This window comes from Aythya fuligula, chromosome 19 (assembly GCF_009819795.1).
Source record: "Aythya fuligula isolate bAytFul2 chromosome 19, bAytFul2.pri, whole genome shotgun sequence".
Lineage (NCBI taxonomy): Eukaryota > Metazoa > Chordata > Aves > Anseriformes > Anatidae > Aythya > Aythya fuligula.
The window spans coordinates 7,229,463-7,250,107 of NC_045577.1; the positions used below are offsets into that span (position 1 = coordinate 7,229,463).

A 20,645-nucleotide genomic window follows, 5' to 3' on the forward strand; every position below is an offset into this window, starting at 1 on the left:
GCCATTCTGAGCAAGCTTGAGGGCTTTAAGCCTGTCCTGACACAGACAAGAAGACACAGGTGGTAGGCAGTGGACACCAGCCTTGCCTAACCTGTCTCCGAAAGGTAGGTGAGGATTTCCCTCATGCTGTGGCAAATCCATACTGAGAACTGGGATTAATTCTCATCTAATAACAGCAGCAAATGCCTTCAGATAATGTTTAAAAGCTCTCTCTGTCACTGCAAAATATGGAAGAACCCAACCTTCCCTGACTTGGGTCTTTTTGCACAAGAATCCGTCCCACAAGGAATGAGATGTGCCAGCAACGCTGGAAGCCATCTACCACCAACTGTCCCTGTATGTCAGCACATCCACAGGACAGCAGCCTCAGGCTGAAGGCACAATGAAGCTGACATTCGAGCAACAAGGACAGGATTGCCTCTTTAGCTAAGTGATTCATGGAGGGCTGCTTCTCTCAAGGAAAGTTTGCAAGGTGAGCCCTCTGTGTTCCCATCGGAGATGGGGTAAATCTTTGCATGTGCCAATCCACAGCACACCATGAACACAATTTTTCTGCTGACTTCAATGGAAAATGTGACTTGTTACTGGTTTTCTGTCTATAGAGCTGGAGTATTGAGCTTTCCTGACATTCAGAGCTAGACAGATATCCAGCGATTCATTAAAAAATCCAGTCTTCCTCTCCTCCTGCAAATTGGCCACTCACAAATTGCAAAATTCCCAACTGGTATTCATTGCTAAAATGGCTATTTGCAAATATCTTCAGAGGATGGGAGTTAAGGCTACTAAGCTGTTCACCAACAGTTGATTGAAAATATCCAACATTCAAAGTTTGAAATCCAAGCTGCATGGATAGCTACACAAGTTATATTGTATTATTTCTGTTCTCTGATTGGGCCAGTTGTGTAACTAATCACATCAGAACCAGCATCCATTTTGAACTGCATGTTCATGTGTGTAATTTGGAATACACTTTCGGAAAATATTAAGCTATTTGAGTTCCAAATTGACTTTTGATGAGTATTCACACTAGTAAAGCTCATTTGCTAGAGTATTTGTGGAAAGCAGCCATAGAAACAGACCAGGAGATTCAAAGCAAATTTGTTCAGGACTTCAAATGAATATACACAGACATCTTTCTGCAGAATTCACTCACCATTAGTCATGTTGCAGTAATACCTGCAGTACATACTTACAACTGAGTTAGACTTTCCGCTGTAAAGCTCTGTTTGTGAGATTTATTAGCTCAGCGGTTTCAGAATGGATTGGACTGAGATTTTTAATACCAAGTTCCCAGCTTGGAGGGACACTTTCTAACTCCATCCCCTTTGCTCCCTCCCCTTTCCCTCTGCAAACCATTACGATAATTTAAGCAATTGATCACTTCTACGGCTCAAAAGCCTGAGCACAGAAAAAAAAGGTACGAAAATGGTGGCTGGGGGTGGGTCAGAGAATTTTAAACACTGAAGCGGAGAAGCCCCACGTTCTCTATAAGTCGACTTTCTCATGCTCACTGAGAATCCCCAGAAGCGTGAGTAATAAAAGAAAATGCTCTAGAGGTAAAACTTAAAGGACAATATGTGAAATCTCATTTACAAGTGGGAAGCAAATGAGGCAGAATCCAAATGCTATATAGCAAAGCCTGCTCTAAATCAACATTTATAACAGCAACTTGGCAGGTGGGTTTTACCTCTCACCAACCTGCATATGCTTTAAAGTCAACAGGCCAAAATGTGTTCTTTGTTACATTCAATCAACCCTGAACTAAATTTACTGAATTTAAGAAGTTGTGCAGTCATAACTGCAAACAGAATGTGCCCTCAGAAAGATCTGGTAGGGATCTCTCACTTCTTAGAAATCTTACATAAATCAAAACTTTTTCAAAATATTTTCATTCCAGAACCACCAAATCCTGTAAATCTGAATATCAAAATACCTTCCCAGTAAGACAAGGTCTAGTTGTGATGTAACTGAACTTGTGTATAAGCATTGCTCCATTGCTTTCTATTTTCTCCCCTTCATCATCCCCAAGATTTCCTCTATGCCAGTGTTTTTCCAGAGCAATTCATGCTTCTTTGGGACAAGCTGACTGGCACCAGAGCTTTGTGTCCACTTTACCATGGGGTCAGAGACTGGTGCTTCAGTTTATCACCACAATCAAAATTCAGGAGGCACAACCAGAGTCATGGGGATGTTCTAGGACTGCCATTTGTCAAGTCTATAGCAGTTAAGTCCTCAGGAGACCCCAAGATGATGTCAAAACACCCTAAGATGATGGTGTCCCAGCACACATGCACCCAGCCAAGCAATGCTTGGCCACTGGTGTTGTTTCTTGCCATTTGCCCTCAGCTCAGAATTTCTCCACTTCACTGCAAACTGTCAGAGTCCAAAGCTGAAGCACTCAAGCTGACAAAAGAAGAGGAGTTGTTTTTGCTGCTAGACAACTGTATCTCAGCACATTGTTTTCTATAACCACATGCTGATTGAGTCATGTAGTAACAAAACACCTGCCCTATAAACATAAAACAAGCTGTCACAGCATATCAACACATGAAGAGGCAAAGCAATATTGGAACAGGGCACCAGAATTACATGCTGGCTTCCAGTATCATTCTGGAAAAGAGGTGTTCCTACCAAGACAAATAAAGTTTTGCACTTGCTGTTTGAAAACACTGGTGCACTTTGTAAGAGGCATTTCCAACCATTTTCTAGAAAGGAGAGACAGAGGGATTAAGAAGTTAAATCACGCATTCTAAGAAGGGAACAGAGTTCACCTGAGGCAGAATTAGGACTCAAACCAAAGGCATCTAATGCATATTTTTCTCTTACCACCAGTCCATTCTGCCATACAGGAAAATAAAAATGAAAAGGGACCACCTGAGGGAGAGCCATGTCCCATTTTCCCTGATTGTAAGCAGGCATGAAGAAGAAATGTCCATACCAAATACAGAGTATTCACTAATGTCTGATTTTAAAAAATCTTTTTGCAAAAAATATGCCTCAAAAGCCAATCAACCTGTTTTTTCTTCCTGCATGAGCCCTCCTGTCTGTTGTAGAGGGCTGGAGACAGATCAGGAGTGGCTTCCCAGTGTCCCCTCAGCATCTTTATCCCCTGTTCTCTGCAGAGCCTCTTCCATGGGCAGATTAAGCAAGAAGACCTGGAGGCAGAGCCATCAGGCACCATCAGGTACCCAGATGTCTAAAGGTGTATATCTGATCTGAGGGGGTCACTTCTTTAGCATTTTCTGCAATTACCAATTACAACTATTTCCTATGCTACAACTTTCTCTTTGAGCAAAGAATTCAGGCACTAAATTCTATGAGAACAAAAATACGTTCCAAAATGAGACCGTTCATGATGCAGAGTTTTAATGTTATTTGCTTCGGAAAAAAAACATGCACATTTGCAAAAGTTCAGCATATGTGCTTATTATATGGTCAATGCCTACAGTTATCTAGATAATGGTGAGCCTCATCCCTGGGCCATAGCACATAACCTGCAACTCCTTGAAGCAGCCATTGTCTTTTTATTTTGTGCTCAGACATTCCCAGCACTATGGGGTCTTGGTCCAGGGCTGAGGTCCCTTCTGTGCTGCTGGAATACAGATCAATAGTGGGAAGAAGGTTTTTAGCATTCAATTTCATGCTTCTAAGTGTCTCAGTTTTGTACATGGAAAGCAATTATCATAACATTACAAACTGTCATATGTTGGCTGTGGATAAAAATGCCCTTCTGCGGGGTGCTAGGGCTTTTCAGGTTAAAGCCAAGCATTTTTTTTCTTTCTTTTTTTTTTTTTTTTTTTTTTTATGATATGTATTATTATATTTAACTTAGGTAAATGAAGATCTGACCCCCACTTTTTTTTTTTTTTTTTTTTTAATGTTAAATGAATGGCATGGATGAGTCACCAGGTTGTTATTAAAATGAGAGAACTGCATGGCTGACCATGCTAATAGTACCCCCTCCCATGCTCAGCTGTGTTTAATATGTACCTGAAATAATTTTACAGTGACCTGCCAATGCCTAAAGTGGGCTACAGGAAAGCTGGGGAAGGACTCTATCATGGAGTGCAGTTACAAAACAAGGGCTAGCGGTTTTAACTAAAAAAGGGTAGTTTTGTATTAAATATTAGGAAGAAATTCTTTGCTATGAGGGTGGCAAGGCCCTGGGTCAGGTTGCCCAGAGAAGCTGTGGATGACCTGTCCCTGGAAGTGTTCAAGGCCAGGCCAGATGGGGCTTTGGCTGTCCTGATCCAGGGGAAGGTATCTCTGCCCAGGACAGGGGGATTGGAACTAGATGATTTTTAAGGTCCCTTCTAATCCAAACCATTCTGTGATGATTCTATGATGATTACAGAAGTATGACAGAAGAATTTGGGTCCTGTGAGCCTGTCTTTGGTAAAGGAGGGGAAATGTCAGTATCTCTGTCCTTCAGCTATCTTCCATCTCAGTTGTCTGCTCAGAATATTGGTCTGGTTCCATGCCAATCTTTCTCTTTATGCTTTTGAACCAATTTTCACATAGGATCTTGCTTTTTGACTGAACAGGGCAGAAGCTGCTCTACCCAGACATACATACATTGAGCATGGGGCTGATGGCTTCTTCCTGCCAACTCACAGCTGTTTAAGGAAGATCTGCCTTCTTCCTGCACTGACATGGGTGCCCTTTGGGTACAGCAGGAAGGGGCTACCTGAAATACCTTCTTGTCCCTGAATTAGAAATTTGAGCTAGGCAAAACCTGTCTCATTGCCCTTTGGAGAAGGATGTGTTTGGCTTGGGAGCGAATCACCCAAAAGCAAAAAGGAGAACCCCATAGCACCCCTCTTCTCTACCTCCCTCTTCATCTGTTGTCTCATGGCTTTAGCTTTGCAACAGCAAAGCACTGTGGCCTCTGTAAACCTGGATGCTTAATAATCCCCAGGTTGATCATTTGCCACACAACTAATTATAACTCTTTCAAGGCTCCTGTTCATGCCCCTTCCCTCCCCTGCCTCCTTTTCATTTCCTGTGTCCAGGGCCTTGAAATGCTTGGTCTTGACACAATAATTGATGGCTGCTGGCTGTACAAATGTAAAGGCCTGGAGTCTAAATAGAGCCAGATGGAGCTTGTATTGTATTGTGTGTTTTTCTTAAATAAGGGAAAGATTTATAAATTGATGAAATTTATTGTAAATAAGAGAACATTGTCCCTTTATAATACTTTATTATAATTGAAAAACACCCATGAGTAATCTGCTCTTGGGTCACATTGATGCTTTGTTTTTCATTTGTTGCTCTCTTGAAGAGCTCACACAGATGTTTTGTGTCTCCTGTCCCAGCTGGGCTCTGTGTGTCACGTTCACTCCCACTGTTTGTTGCTGTACTCATGGATACTGGCATTTTGCATCCATAATTTCTGATCTGGGTAGGTAAATGAGGCCAAGAGCCTCAGGCTAGGAAGGGTTAAAACCTGGGTTGGAAACTTTGGTAACTCTTGAAACCATGAGACTGTGCTAAACAGGTAGTTCTTCTGGTGTGGGTCTTGGGTTTTACTCCAACTACATCTTGCTCACTAACTTGGAGGGGCAGCCCATGGGACATGGGAAAGGCCTGCCAGACGCCTGTTGCTCTTTTGCTCACTGCAAGATAAAACCCACCATAAATCCTGCCCTAAAAATTCTTTATAGAGTCCACCTGTCCACAGCAAATAAATCAATTGCTCTAAATTAAATTCTGTAAAAGCTGAGTGGCATAGGGTACCGTGTCTGGATTTATTTGGGAGCCAGGAAGACTGTAATTTTCTAAGTCAACACTCTGACCCTGCTTTATTCATTTGCTGTTCGTGATAAAACTGGATCTCTCCTTATATTTCTGGCTGGTTGTTTCTTCCCTCTGTGATATCTGTAATAAGTGTGTCCCTGAGAAGGGGGAAGTGGGGAGGAGGCACAGAGGGCTGTCATCCAAAGGAGAGAATTAAATCAGGATGTATCTCCTCATGCTGGCTCCTGTTTTCTCACAGCCTTCTGCTTATATTTTCCCTGCATTAACTTCTCACGAGCAAAGCTAAAGTGCTAGGCAAAGGCCTTGTTAGACACACATCTTGGGGAACTCTGATGTGCCATTAATTAAGCTCTTTCACTGCTTCTTTCCTGCTGGTTTCAAGGACCAGCCTGTGTGCCTTAACTCTTTTCTTCTCTTTTATTTCCCTCTCTCCTCAACAGCGCTCTGAAAAGAGCAGCACAGGGCTCTTTTGCAGATGGGGCCGGGGTGGTGTAGTGCCCTCCAAGTGAACTCTCAAGTCTTCTCTAGCAGAAGGAGAGCCCTTGCCAAGTTTGTCAGACACTGACGCACAGAGCTGCTCTCTGTCAATGGATTTGTTGGGCAAAGTCAGGCTTTGACAAAGAAGAAGTAGATGCCAGCACATCCTGGCATGGCAGTGTCAGTACAGCACCGTCCCCCTGCCGTTACCCTTCAGCTGATGGTGTTGGGAACCTTTCCATTAGAAGGGTTTGCACTGTCAGCTTGATTGATTCACCCTGCTAAAGACTCACACAGAAAATCACAATATTTGGCTCTTGGTGGTGCTTTTATTTCATTTTATTATTTTTCTCCCTCTGTTGTCCTTTCCAGCAAAATTTAGGGGTAATTTAAATCCTGGTAGCATGCTCTCAGAAATACAGGATTCCCTGGCTGGCTGAGCTGTTCCCCATCACCCTTACCCTTCACCTTAGAAAAGTGAATAAAAAAAGTGAAGTGCTCCCCAATCTGACCCCACAAGTAATTGCTTACTCAGACAAGGCGTCTTCCCTCTACACATGAAATGGACACTCTATATATATGTACTTCCATACTGCATATATCCGTATGTTTTATGCCAAGAAATGAGCAGTCAGGACTAATCTAACTTGGAGGGATATTTTAATGCCTATTTATCCATTAGAAGAAAAGGAAATGTAACGTCATGTATCTCTCACAGCTAAGAAGCTATGAGATGGAGATGACGCTAGTATTTTGATCTGTGTCCTCCCTTGGCAGCTCAATCTTCTTTTCATACATCTCAGGGGAAAATTGGGTGTCACTTTCTGCTGAGTCTACTGCCTGCTTGGTCCTTAACGACACACTTTGTCCCTATAACTGAAATCCCAAGTACACAAGTATTTAGCAATGGATCTTGTTTTGGGTCCCTGAATAATTTCTTCCCTTGCAGCTGCCTCTGCTGCCCGTTCTTCAGCCTTCCCTCCCTGTCCCTGTGCAGAGCCTCACAGAGGCTCAGTTTGCAGGCAGGGATGCTGTTGTTGGTGAGGGTGTTGGTGACAGCAATGCAATCCCTGTGCAGGCTCCTCCTGTCCTGCTATTTCACGGGTACCAGGGCCAACCTCTGCTCTGTGCACAAGCCAAAGCAGTGCTCCACTGGTGGCACAGAGAAGGTGACAGCTCAGCAGGAGGACTTCTCACTCACGGCAGCTCCTCTCCACTCTCTGCCTGCTGTAATTAATATCCTTTTCCCTGCAGGCTGTGAGGCTCTGACAGGCTTTATTTTTAACTCCACTTAATGACAGAGTATTAAGACAAAATGCAACTTTTGTGAGCTCCAGGCCTCAGGGAGGCGTGAGGGCCTTGGAGCATTGCTGAACCTGGCAAAGAAGCATGAGTTTGGAGGCATGTGTGTGCAGCACAGCGAGTTCAGCATGCTGAGGTTGTGAGGCTATCCAGAGCAGACTGCAGAGACCATATGAGAGACATTCAGTGGGCAGTAACTCAAAGGGGTGCTCTTTGTGGGCCCAATCCTGCCCAAAAAACAAAGAGTTTTCAGCAAAAATGAGAGCATCTTCACCAGCATTCTCAGAAGGAAGTAGTAGGTATTTGCTCACAAGAGGCAGGTGGAGGTTTGTGTTTTAATGTTTCCAGATGGGGATGACTAAAGTAAATGATGAGAGAGGGGATGACTTGAAGTTTCCTATGTATCTTCAAGATGGAAGGCAAATTCTTGGAAGATGAGGAGTGAAAACAGACAATAAATGATCCTTTCAGTTTAACCAAATGGCGAGGCAGGGCAAGTTAACAAAGCAATTATAGTCACTCAAGAGTCAGGAGGAGTGAAAGCATTGCTTCTAAACAACAAGTTGGCCATGGCTTATATATCCCTAATACAGAGATCAAACAAACAAACAAACAAAATACCAAAGAAGCAGCATTTAGAAGCAAAGTGTGGAAAAATACTGAAGTACATGAATACTCTTCCCGGAGATAAAAAATCCTTATCATTCTTCATATAACGTTTTAGGGTTTAAGATGTTAGTAAGATCAGAAAAAGAACTGCTTTATGCTTTTTCCTTCTTCTAGGTCCAAAAAAAGGACGAAGTGAAAAAAAAAAAAAAAAGTACTCTCAAAATTGCTAGAGATTGACAGTTATTGTCTCAAAAGTTACACTTTGAGCATAACTTTCAGCAAACATCATAGGCTGAATTTTTCAACTGTCCCTTAGAAATGACAAAGATAATAAAGCTTATCGTTATTTCACACCAGCTGGTCTTCCCTCCACTGATGGCAACTTTTCAGGAACTGCTCTTAAGGCAAAATTTCTGATCAAACTCCAAGTTTCTAGGCTGGGAAAAGGGCAATACGGAAAATTTTGGTGCAAGTCCGGTCCCTGCCACAGGCGTATACAGTTGTGGCTGACTGAGGCATGATATGGATGCACATTTCTCAGGATTAGCCTTATAGAGCTGAAAAAGAGATTCCCTTTTTTTGGGGGAAAGAAGCATAGCTCATTCACTACAGAGCTGTGCACTTACCAGGCTAAGAACACTCCTTCCAAGATGAAGTTACTAACACATTCCCCAGTAAATTTTACAAGGTTTTTCTGGTTTCTCTCTCTTCTCCCTTCCCTAAAGGAAGTGTGGTCAGGGTGAGCTAAAGAGGGAAATGTTTTTTTGTTTGTTTGTTTTATGAACTCTCTGAGCATTTACTTTCTGTGGTAACATTGTGTCTAGAGTGTCACCAGTCATCATTTTAAGCAAATGACACCAAAACTTAGTGGCAATAAGAAAAGTAATTAAAGGAAGCCTCAAATTTGTCTTTTATCACAGCTTTGTTTACCCTGGATTCTCAGACTGTACTGTGGAAACATCCTGAGTCTAATACTTGCTCTTCTAGGACTTCAAAATACTTCAAAATTCAGTTAATGCATTGCTTGCCTTATTTTCAAAGTATCATCTCCTACAGCTTTGGAACCAGGACCTCTTAATCATCCTTGTCATATCTATAGTGACTTTATTTTTTTTTTTTTCCCCAGCATCTTCTCTCCTAATTTGCACCCTGTGGAAAAGAAAAAACATCACCAGTGGACCAAGGTGAGATCAAGCACTTCCCCAATTTATTTTACCTCATGTCCATCCCTCCAGTAGTAAGAGGCAGGTGTTTTCCTTTTCAGATATTAAGCTTTCGCAAGCCCCATGTTCCCAGTGGTCTAGCTAGGTGATCTCTTTTGCACAGTGGTCCTTCCTCATAATCCTCTGTCCATCCTCCAGCAGAGGAGAAGCTCCCCTATAATTAGTACCACTGGTGCTGCCGATGGATTCCAGGCCAATGCGCAGAGTAATTGCTGCTTGAGATTACTTATGACACAAATGTTGACATTCTGTTGGCATAACTTGCAATAATGTATGCAGATTGCATCCTTCTAGTGCCTTAATTATTACTTCTCCACAAGAAATAGTCAGGTTATCCTCTGCTTTGATTTGAAGGAGATAATTCTCCCTTCAGAAGCACGGTTGTTTAGAGAAAGGGGAAGGGCAGGAGGCAAGGGAAGGAATGGACTGAGATGTGTTCATCACGGTTTTTCCTCCAGACAGGATGCATTTGTACCTCAACCTTGTCTATGTCTTCCTCCCTTTTTCTGTCTCACTGTGGGAGTTGGGAGGTCTCTCTCAAGGTGAAACTTTCCCTGGAAAAACACAGAAGTGCTGCATTTAATGAGCCAAGACAGATGTCCTATTCAACATCCAGCAGCATGCATGGAAGTACTTAGTATTTAGTATCTGTAGTGTGATAGTGTCTAGAGGCCACAACCAAGGTTGAGGCCTTGTTGGGCTGGGCCGTGTGTAAAGCACCTAGTTAGATAAAATTCCTGACCTACGGAGTTTAAACTATAAATTAAACAGGAGGCAGAGTGAGGAGAAAGGAAAAAGATCCTTCTGCAAAGCACAGATCAATATGAAAGTCAGCGACAGAAAACCAGTAAATTTAACACCTTACCCCTACAGTTTGCATTTCTTCACTAGCTAGAAGAGTCCTGGAAAAGCTGACAAATTATTATACAGAAATGCTGTATTCAGACAAGTTTATGTCAAGAGAACAACACAGAGCTCTAGAAATCCAGTCAAGGAAAGGAAGCACATGGCTCAGATTCTCTAACATGTATAATATTATAATTTTATTTTTATAAACTGACTAACACCTGAAGACATTCAGAATAGAAAATGGGACAGAAGAAAATATCTTGCAAAGCATATCCTTGGAGAATACAGTTGCACAGCAACAGAGGATGTATTCCTGGAGCTCTGGAAATAAAACTGCTAAAAACTCATGTTTCAGACATGGGGGAAGGAGAGTGCTCCTTGTCTTTGCAAGGCAGAGAAAAAGACACACTTGTGTCTGCAGAAGGACAAGTCACTGCTTTGATGTGCAGATAAACTTATATTTATGTATTTATTTATTTATTTACTTTTATTTAAATTTTATTTTTTTTCCTGGACAAAGTCCTTTAGAATTTGTGAGTTATGCTATACTAGCCTTTTATACTGACTCATTTATTCTAGTACCCTGCACCAGTATCCAATATTTTGGAGAAATTATGTCTTTCAAAACTTCACTTAGAACTGGTTCCTACATGTTACAGAACGTATGCAGCCAGCAGTGCACAGTTCCCACTGGAGAAGGTGTCCTGGTTTCAGCTAGGATAGAGTTAATTTTCCACCTAGGAGCTGGTAGGGTGCTATGTTGTGGATTAGGATGAAAAGAGTGTTGATAACACATTGATGTTTTAATTGTTTCAGAGCAGTGCTTACACCAAGCCAAGGACTTTTCAGCTTTTCACTGTCCTGCCAGCGGGCAGGCTACGGGTGCAGCAGGAGCTGGGAGGGGACAGACCCAAGACATCTGACCCAAACTGGCCAAAGGGGTATTCCATCCCATCTGACGTCATGCTAAACAATATATAGGGGTGGCTAGCTGGGGTGGGGGGGCTGTCTGCTCAGGGTTAGGCTGGGCATCGGTCAGCAGGTGGTGAGCAATTGCGTTGTGCAATTGCATCACTTGTTTCGTACGCATCATTATTCTTAGTACTGTTATAATCATTATTGTTATTATTATTATTGTTATTATTATTTTCCTGTCTTAATAAACTGTCTTTATCTCAACTCACAGGCTTTACTTTCCTGTTTCTCTCCCCCATCCCAGAGAGGGAGGGGGGAGGGTGAGCGAATGGCTGTGTGGTGTTTAGCTGCTGGCCGGGTTAAACCACAACCGAAGGAAAACACCTTTTCAGGTCTGCCCAAGTTACTCAGCTTGAGTTGAGACCTCATTCTCAGGCTTACGTGGCAATTGGTGCGGTTATCGCATGGGGAGATAACTAACTGTCTTAACCAAAAGGGAGCCTGGTGGATTCCTTGTCTTGGTAACCTCCCTGAGGCACAGAACTGTGAATGTCACCCATACGCTGGGTGCATTTCCCTGAGCTGCCTTTTTGGTGTCACTAATTGCATCCATGTTCCTGCACAGTCTGATGGGAAGGGAACAGGTCTGCTCAGATTAAACAGAAAGAGCTTGTGAGAAATGAGTCTCCTGAGATAATTGGTGGAGGATAATTGACATCATTGGGAGCGTTCTCTTTCTGTGAGTTCTTTTTCGTCAGAAAGGATCGATTTTTCAGAATCGAGCTAAAAATGGAACCCCCCCATATCATCTTCTATGATTGTCCCAGAAACCAATTAACACAAGGAACTGTGGCCATTCTTTCCTCCTGGGGACTGACTGACTCCAAACCTTAGACTGAAGTTAAGTTATATACCTAGATACTCTGGTATCTAGTATATACTTGAGGATCTGGATCAAATTCCTCAGCAACTGTAGGTAAATCAGTGAACAACAAATCATCCTGTTTGAGATGGCTTGAACTCTGCCTTTCCAAAGCAGAGTGACATAAACTTTAGAATAGATAGATCTGCTAGATGCCATCTAGATCTAATAGATCTCTTTATTTCTACTGGATCTTAGTGATACTGTCCCAAGAGCTCAGCCACAGCTGTGGTCTAGGATGCAATGCACTCCTTAACATCAATACCGTGGTGTGCCAGAGAGGACTCGCCAGCTCAGCAGTAACAATGAAGTAGAACAGGATCATGATGTTGGGATACTTTACCCCCTTTTTGGAACTGCAGCTGACCTGGCAGGACTCTACTTCATGAACCAGTTCCACTCTGCCTTATTCAGTAACTGCCTAAACTGCTGCCCAAAGTGTATCTGTGTGTGTGTCTGTGCTTTTTATGTAGCTTTGTGCTGTGTAAACCCTCCTCTACATAGGAACTTCTCTGACCCCTGGGCCAAGATCTCATTTGCATTTTCCAGAAATATTTTACAAGTACTTTCTCACAGATTTGGGAAATTTCATACACAAGTTTACTCCTCCATTTTTACCCCTTAGGCCAGCTGCCCTTTCTTCTGTTCTTACCCCCTGTACACAACCTTTTCCCCTCTCAGTAAATTGCCTTTCATTTGCCTCATATCTAAGGCAGAGAGGGTGAGTGGGGCAGATCCTGGCCCTGCCATTCTGGGGCCTCTTGGGCTGTCCCTGCCCCATTCCTGCCTTCCCTAAGTCCTGCTGCTGCCATCTGTACCTCTGATGGGGAAGCAAGACATGAGGGGTCACCCTGCAGGAAAACTGCACCCCTCCAGAACAAAAAGGCAGGTGGGGGAAAAGGAGAGGACGGAGAGGGGAAAAAGGACAGGAGAAGGGTGACGAGCCAGGGGAAGTTCAGAAAGCAGCCATGAGAGCCTCACTTCAGCAGCCGAATCCCTCCCTGCCTCTTGGAGCAGACACTTGAGCTGTTGCTGTGGCTCAGGAGGTGGGTTGGCCCCTTCCCCTTGCTCCTGGCCCCAAACCCTTCCCTCCCAGCCAGTCCCCGGCACTGTCAGGGCCATGGGCAGCAGCACTGCCCCAGCCTTGGCAGCAGGATGGGAGCTGCCCTCCTCCTGCCCCATCCCCATCCCTTTCCATCTGCGCCGCTCCCTCCTCCTCCTCCGGTGAAACACAGCCCAGGTTTGTTTAGTCAACCCGAAGCGAAACGCGGCACGTTGGCCAAAAAACCCTCCATGAAAATCCTGTTAATTTGTTTGATGAGCTGCCTCCAGCTGCAGCCAGACGAATAAACGCTGATTGGCTCTTTTGCTAAAACTCTCTGTAATGAAATGAGCCAGCTCCGTGCCTCGGCTGAACGTGCCAGCCGGGCTGGGCAAGAGGTGGATGCGTGGGGCTGCGTGGGGAAGGGGGGGCAGGAGGCAGGGGGAGACGCGTCTAATGGCATCATTTCCATTTCACAATAGCTAATCCTGCCTAAATCAATGAAGCCCTGGCATCCTAATGAAATTGGGTTGGAACTTGTTCAGTTTATGATGAGCTTTTTAACCTCGGCTTCTTAATTAGCCTGGTGCGGGGTTGAAATGGGAAAAAATGGAGTGTTTTTCTCCCTGGCCCATCTATCTCATCCGCAGCACAGAAATGGTGAAATTAGATGCAAATATGCTGGGTTTAAAAATAATCTCAGCATTTAGGTCTCTTTGAGGGTGGGGTGAAAAAAAAAGAGCAGGGTTTCCAGGATTATGGGGCTGACACCTTGCTGGGATGTGCAGGTGTTTCCCAGGCAGGAGGAAATGGGGCCTCAGAGGCTCCTGCAGACCTGGGGAGCAGGGAGAAGCCTCTCACATGGACTGTGGGGAGCAGGAGGGGAGGAAAAACAAAACCTGTCCTACTTTGTGAAATCAGTTTGAACAGAAATGTCATCGTTTCTTCCACAGAAGTGGCAGTGGTTTGGAACCAGGTGAGATACTGGGATGGGATTTTAGGCAGGTGTCCTGAAGAGCATTTTGATGCATCTCTGAGAAGGAAGAAGACTGTGGCTATCCAAGCATGGAGAGACTGAACCGGTTTGAAGGGACTCAAAATGCTCCTGAGGGGAAAGGCTAAAACCTCCCCAGACAGAAGTGCTCCGGGTCACCCAATTAGCTATGTTTTCATTGGGCACAAAGCCTGTTTTCACAACAAGGGGGAGAAAACCTCTCTGCAACTCCTTAGGCCCATCCTTCCAAGGGGAAGGAAGGCCAGACATCCAACTGTTTCTCTTTACACTCAGGAATGCTGCTTTGATGAAGTCTTACAATACTAGGGAGAACTGGGATTTCACTGGGAGCCATTTCGACAAACCAGCAGCTTGTCCTCCTCTGCAGCTTTTCTCCCCACAGAGAAGGGGAAGAAAGCACACCTTCTTCTCCCCATCACCCTCTCCAGCAGAATAAAATGTGACTTCTTCCCTAAATAATTCACAGCCTGTCTTCTTCCTGAAAGTTTTGGTTAGTACAAAATGACACTTCTTACCCTTTAATGCTCTGATGAAATATCCCTCCATGCATAATTTAGGAACTGGCAACTGGTAGTAGCAGGGCAGGTGTAGTGCTGGCGTCTGCAGGCAAATCCCCTGGCACTGGTTTGTTCCTGAACCACAGGAGGAGGCAGCGCGGGGAGAACCGAGGACAGAATCAGTGTGGAGAAGTCCCTGCCAAACCTGTGTTTTCTGAAAGGGTAAAGAGCATCTGGGAAACCAGCTCTGGCACAGCTCAGAGGGGTTATCACTTCTCCAGGCAAGCAGAAAGGCTTAGGGTTATGTTCAGCAGAGGCAGATTGGGTCCTTGACTAAAACATGAGTGTAAGGAAAGGGAAATAAGGTCAAAGCCTTGCTCTGCTGCATGTTTCCTTTGTGGGTTAGGTCAGTGCGATAGGCTCAGATCAGCAAACGTGCCTGTGGAATTCGTGGGCTGTGCTTCAACTCAGAGGCTCCCCAGCTTCACAGAACAGACCTTCATGCCTTTGTGTCCACAGAAGAGGAATGACTGCTCCTCATTTTAGTGCTTAAAACAGGGAAAGAACAACTTCTGTTTTCAGAGACACATTTTGAAATACAACAGGTGTTCTATAGCTCCGGGAGCGTTATCACTGTGTTTCAAATTCAGTCTTCAAAATCTTAAAAACAGTAACTGTCAGCAGCATTCAGGCTTTGTTCCACCCAAGTTCTCCTGTGTGAAATTTACCATTACATTTTGAGGATGTTAATTTTTTTCTGGTCATTTTCTGCTAGTCAGAGCTTCATTTGCCCAGCACACGGGGAGAGATGCAGATTATCCTGTCCCACATTGGCTTTTTGAACAAGTGTGGAGTTACAACCCCATTCCACCATGAAAGTGACATGAAAGGAGCTCAGGGTAGACCCAGCCACAGTCATGTTGTGCCCAGCAGCAGGAGTATTTCCCACCCTGTATGGCAGATGATGCAAAACAAAAGCAAAAGAGAAAGATATCCTTCTGGGTGCAAACTTGTGGTGGCACTTCTGACTTTTGTTCTTTTCCTGCTGCCCATAGCCCTGCCTGCAGGACATAATTATCCTTGAGCACCTGTGGCTCCCCTGTGCAATGGCTGTGTGCTGCTGGAGTGCCTCCAGCCATGGGCTTTTCACAGATATTTCATTAACGTTCAGAAATGGCACTTACTCGCTAATAATCTACCAACATTTAATAAACACAGCCCAAGAGTTTTATAACCTGTTAACTTCCAAGTGGCAATAATTAAACAAAAATGATAAATAATTAAGGCCTAATTACATGGTATCTGTCATTTCATTTTCCAGCAGGCATGTTAAGTGCGTTTGCCACTGGTGACTGGGGGCCCATTCTGCAAGAGCTCAGCTCTTCCCCTGCATGCCTGGATGGAGAGTCAGGTTCCATGCAGCTTTATGGTGGAAAAGAAAGAGGAAAATGTGCTTCATTAGCCGGGTAATTGTCCCCTTCCACCACTGAAGTTAATTCCCACTGAGGCTGTTGTATGGCATGAGATTGGGAAGCCAGCAAACAGAGTCATTTATGTCCCATGTTGCTGTGATAGACTGAGTTGCAGGAGGTGGGCCAGATGCAGAAGAGCCGCCCAGTGCAGCACAAAGAGATACCTCTTTTCACTCTCCACCACTTTGGATCTGGATCTCAAACTGAGATTTGTAAATTGGGCCCTGTATAATAGGATGTAACAACAACCAACGAATAGACAGATGGCAGGCGGTTTAAACAGTTGTATCAGGATTCAGATTCATCATGAGATCTACAACTAACAAAAATCTGCAAAATTCCACTCTAGCACCAATTTACAGCAGCTGAAATTACCTGCTTCTGAACTCTTTTGTCTGGATATCGAGAGATATCCTGAAGACAGAGACATGGCTGGGAGATCTCTCTGTAACCTGTCAGCTAGAAAATGCAGAAGAACAGAGCATGCATGGGACTAGTGCAGAAAGGGAAGGGGTGGATGGCACTGGAGCTCTGCGAGGGTTGGAGTATGCAGCAGGTGCCAGAACAGGACACCAAAGTCCTCAGTGCTTTTAATGGACAAGGATAGATGGCAAAGACTGATACAGGCTAATAAAAGGGGAGATGAGCTGACAGTACAGAAGACTGAAGCTCTCTGTCTGGACAGAGTGCAGGGATAGTGCAGGGCTGGTAAAAGGATCAGGAGGGAGAGCATGCACTAAATCCACTTAGTTATCTGCTGCCAGGGCAGCATTTGTCTGCTACAGGGAATAAATGGCCTCCATTGCTTCGAAAGCAGGGAATTGGTTTAATTGATCTCTAGTGGACCCTTAGTCAAGGAGGAGCCTTGTACATGCTTTAGTTGCTTCCCTGAAGCTGTACATTGAGATGGTTTGCTTCAGTTAATTTTCAAATGGCCACAAAAAGCTTCCTGGTATTCAGGCAGCAAATTCAACTCCGATTTTTTTTTTTTTTCAGTAGTTTCCAGTTCAGCCCCTTCAGATAGGGGACAAAATTAGATTTTCCCCAAGGAATCAATTTCCTCATTACCCAACCCTTATTCTTGCAAGCTTTGTTTATATCTGACAGTCCATAGCAATAACCCAAATCCCAGCTCTGTCAGCTTCAGCACCGTGGCCCTAGATTACAGAAATTTACTGCAATGTGGGATGTTGTAAGGTGCAAATACGGTCCTAGAAGTCTGTTATTTCTCTGTGTTTCTATTTGACTCTCTTACTGTCAGAGGGTAAATGCGAGAAGCTTTTACGCTGTGGAAGAGCATGCTTAAGTCAGAAATCATCAGTCATGCAGATGATCATTCTGAATGGCTTCCACTATTTCTAGGGGTTAGGGAAGGACTGTGGTTGCTGGACTTCCCTATCCAGCTTCCAGCAGTGTAGCACCAGCTGCTTAACAAGCTTTTATATTTGGGTTCCAAGGCAGCTATGGATTTTGCTTTCCAATTTATGTTTCTTCCCCAGATGGAAAGAGAGTGAGGATCAGATACAAGGTCAGGCTGTGGCCACTGAGTTACTGTGATAGCTCTTCTACAGGAACTGTGTGCAGTTTGAGAGCCCACTGGCAGTGCAGAGCAACACAGCTCTTTTGTTGGACGATAAGCTGGGGTGAGTTTCCTTATATTCTCTGTAGTGAAGCAGTTTGCATTGCATCACACGTGGATCCTCAGCTGAAAAGCAGTGGCTATTAATGTGTGGTGTCCAAGTGCACATTTTCAGGTTTAATAGCTCACTCTGGGTGCTAGGAAGGAAGTCTGAACCAGCATCCCAATGCAATGTTTGCCCTTTTTGCTCTCACTAACCAACCCTACCCTAGCCATTCACTCATCTTTCAGCTGATATTCAAAACGTTTCTGGGAAACTCAAACTGCCCCGCTAGCAAAATCTATCCTGCAAATCACAGAGAACCTGCAACATCCACTGAGAGCTCAATATTCCCACTTCAGCAGCTGGGGAGTCAATCAGGCAAGGTGTTTCTTTACCACCCGGAGCATTACATAATGAAATGCCGAGGAAACCACCTCGCATGGATAGAAAGTAAATTCTCCACGGGGGAGAATATAGCGAAAGAAGCAAGTGGAGATGCATTAGCAGAACAATGCAGATCCTCACAGAAATGGGGGCACAAGTCAGCTGCATCCCACTGTGAGTGATGTGTGGTGCTGTGTTCGAGGAACTGAAGCATCGTCAAGCACACGAGATTGTGCAGAATTGCAGGACTGCTGCTAAGTAAGTGGCAACCCCAGGTTGTTGCATAAGGCTACATACCCAGCTTGACGTGCTAGTGGGTATGTGAGGGCTTATTCTGACCTGACCCAAATCCAGGTGTTCTCATGTTGCTGGGCTAACTTGGGGGATTTGAGGTTTGACTTGAGGTTTGATGACACTCACGCGTGTGGCTTTTGAATCTGTGGATATGTTAGAAGACCTCCCTTGGAAGAGGAGAAGAAAGTCCAGTGACAGCTCTCTGTGTTCCCAGCTCTTCCTGTTCCTAACATAGATTATTTGCAAAATGAGGCTGAGGGAATTATTTCTTTTTATAAGGTATTACCATACTAGGTAATACCTTAGCCCGAGGTAGATTGCTTCATTCTGCTCCAAACCCAACTTCTTCCCAAGATGGTTTACACAAGGGTGATTTCCACACTCAAGAACCCCTTAGCCAGAAGCACTGAGCTACTTAGTAATGTCTTAAACACTGATTTTAGGGAATACAGTTAAAAGTGCCAATGCAGCCTGTTCTGACTTGAAATAGATCCTGTCTACCCCAAACTGGAAGAAAAACAGCATTTTCCCATTTTCCAGTTACCCTTAGGTAGCTGTGTTATCTCAGCATCCATACTTAGTCCAGGTATCCAAGTGCACTAATGTGCTGGAGGATTTCACCCTGGGTTAATGGAGTGACAGGGAAAATGGGGGCTGCTTAGCACAGCAGTAGTTCCCTGAACCAGGGCGGGGAAGGCTGGATGCTCCATCTGCAAGCAGATGAGAGGTGGTATAGAAAATGTGACCATTACAGCAGTGCAAATTCAGAGACTTGACCCATTGAAAGAAGCCCCTGTCAGGGTTGGAAAGGCAGTTTCAGAGCCGGTGATGTTAAATCTGAGTGTGCCTGGCCAGGTGCTTCCCGGGATGTAACCAGCCTTGCACCTGCCACTTGGACTTGACAAATGTGCTCCTTGCCAAGAACCTGGCCCCAAGGTTGCCACTCTTTGGTGTAAGACAAAAAAGCAGAAAGTTGCTAGGAGCTATGCTAAGCTTATTTCCGCTGCCGCCACTCTCCTGCATGCTCTGAAAAGAGCTTACAAGGACCCAAAACACTGTCACCGTGACAGCGCCCTTTCTTCCTGCCTTATCCCAATTTGCATTATCCGTTCCTCTCACCAGCTGCTATTGTACAGGCTCAATTGCCTTGAATTGCTAGAGACCCTGGTCTGCTCTGCCATATATGTTGGTGTCTGGGCATTAAATATTCATTGAATGATTCATTATTTGGACATTAAATATTAATTTGGATGAGGGAAAGAACTGGGTAATTTGTATTTGTTTTCTGCAGATTGTCTTGGAATTGGAACTGTCTGGTTTTGAAAGGGTGGTGCTCAGGGGCAGCTGATTTTTCACTCCTGGTTTTTCTGTGGAAGTGCTTATTGTCTGTCCTTCAGACATCCTTTTCCCCACTGAAACTGTCTGCCTGTGCTCTGAGATTAACTTCACTAACGATATGTTTGTTATTTGTTTACAAGCCATACAGTTTAAGAAAACTTCCTTCTGCTCCCCCCAGTCTCAAGTCTCTCTCTCACACACTCACACACAGAAGAGACTTCACTTAAGATGCTCAAGCTTCAATATAATTGTTTTTGTTACAGGGAGATGTCTGGTTCTGTTCTGTCTCTTTAAGTGAAGTTTATGGCTTGAAAGGTAATTGATTTGCAATGGTATTTAAGACAAGAGCTGGAGGATACTGCTGTGCTCTTCTGCAATACAGTTGCCTGGAGAAAACCATTGCTAAAGCAAAAACATTGACTTTTTTTTTTGTGATGTGGTCTCTTCTGATGCACTCAGCAGGGGTGAAGTTTGCTCTATTTTTACAGAATTGTCTGCTACTTTTACAAAAGCAGTTTGGACACTGTACAATCTTGCGAGTTGTGCTGTGAATTAGGCAGTAGGTGCAGGAGCAGAGAGCAGGACACTCCATGCTTTTGATTGCTGCTCACTTCTTTATCCTTTGCCTTGGATTAGGTTTTAACTTGTTTTTTCCAAGGAAAGGCAATTTTATGAAGGAGTCAGGCAGGGCTGGGGAATCTGCTGGTGTTTAGCCACATGGTGTTTAATGGCACAATTGGAGGGATAAATACATTGGTGATTATGGATAGAGACAATGCCAAGATAATATTAGGGGGTAGGATTAGAGAAGGTAGACGGGAAGATTTTCCTAACACACCTGAGTCATTTCTACAAGAAGTCTGTCAGAAAAGAACTCTGTAAATTGAAGTTGGCTGCAGACGCGGGAGAACATAAAAGCCCCAAAGT

The 20,645-nt window shown here is 44.2% G+C and overlaps 1 long non-coding RNA gene across 1 annotated transcript in view; it reads left to right on the top strand.

The window, feature by feature from the left end:
• Positions 1-9,329, top strand: part of LOC116497049 — a 107,119-nt gene extending 97,790 nt beyond the window's left edge. The window contains exon 3 of the long non-coding RNA XR_004254070.1: positions 9,272-9,329. This is a non-coding gene — a long non-coding RNA (uncharacterized LOC116497049). The remainder of the gene's footprint in view (positions 1-9,271) is intronic.
• The last annotated feature ends 11,316 nt before the right edge of the window (positions 9,330-20,645 follow it).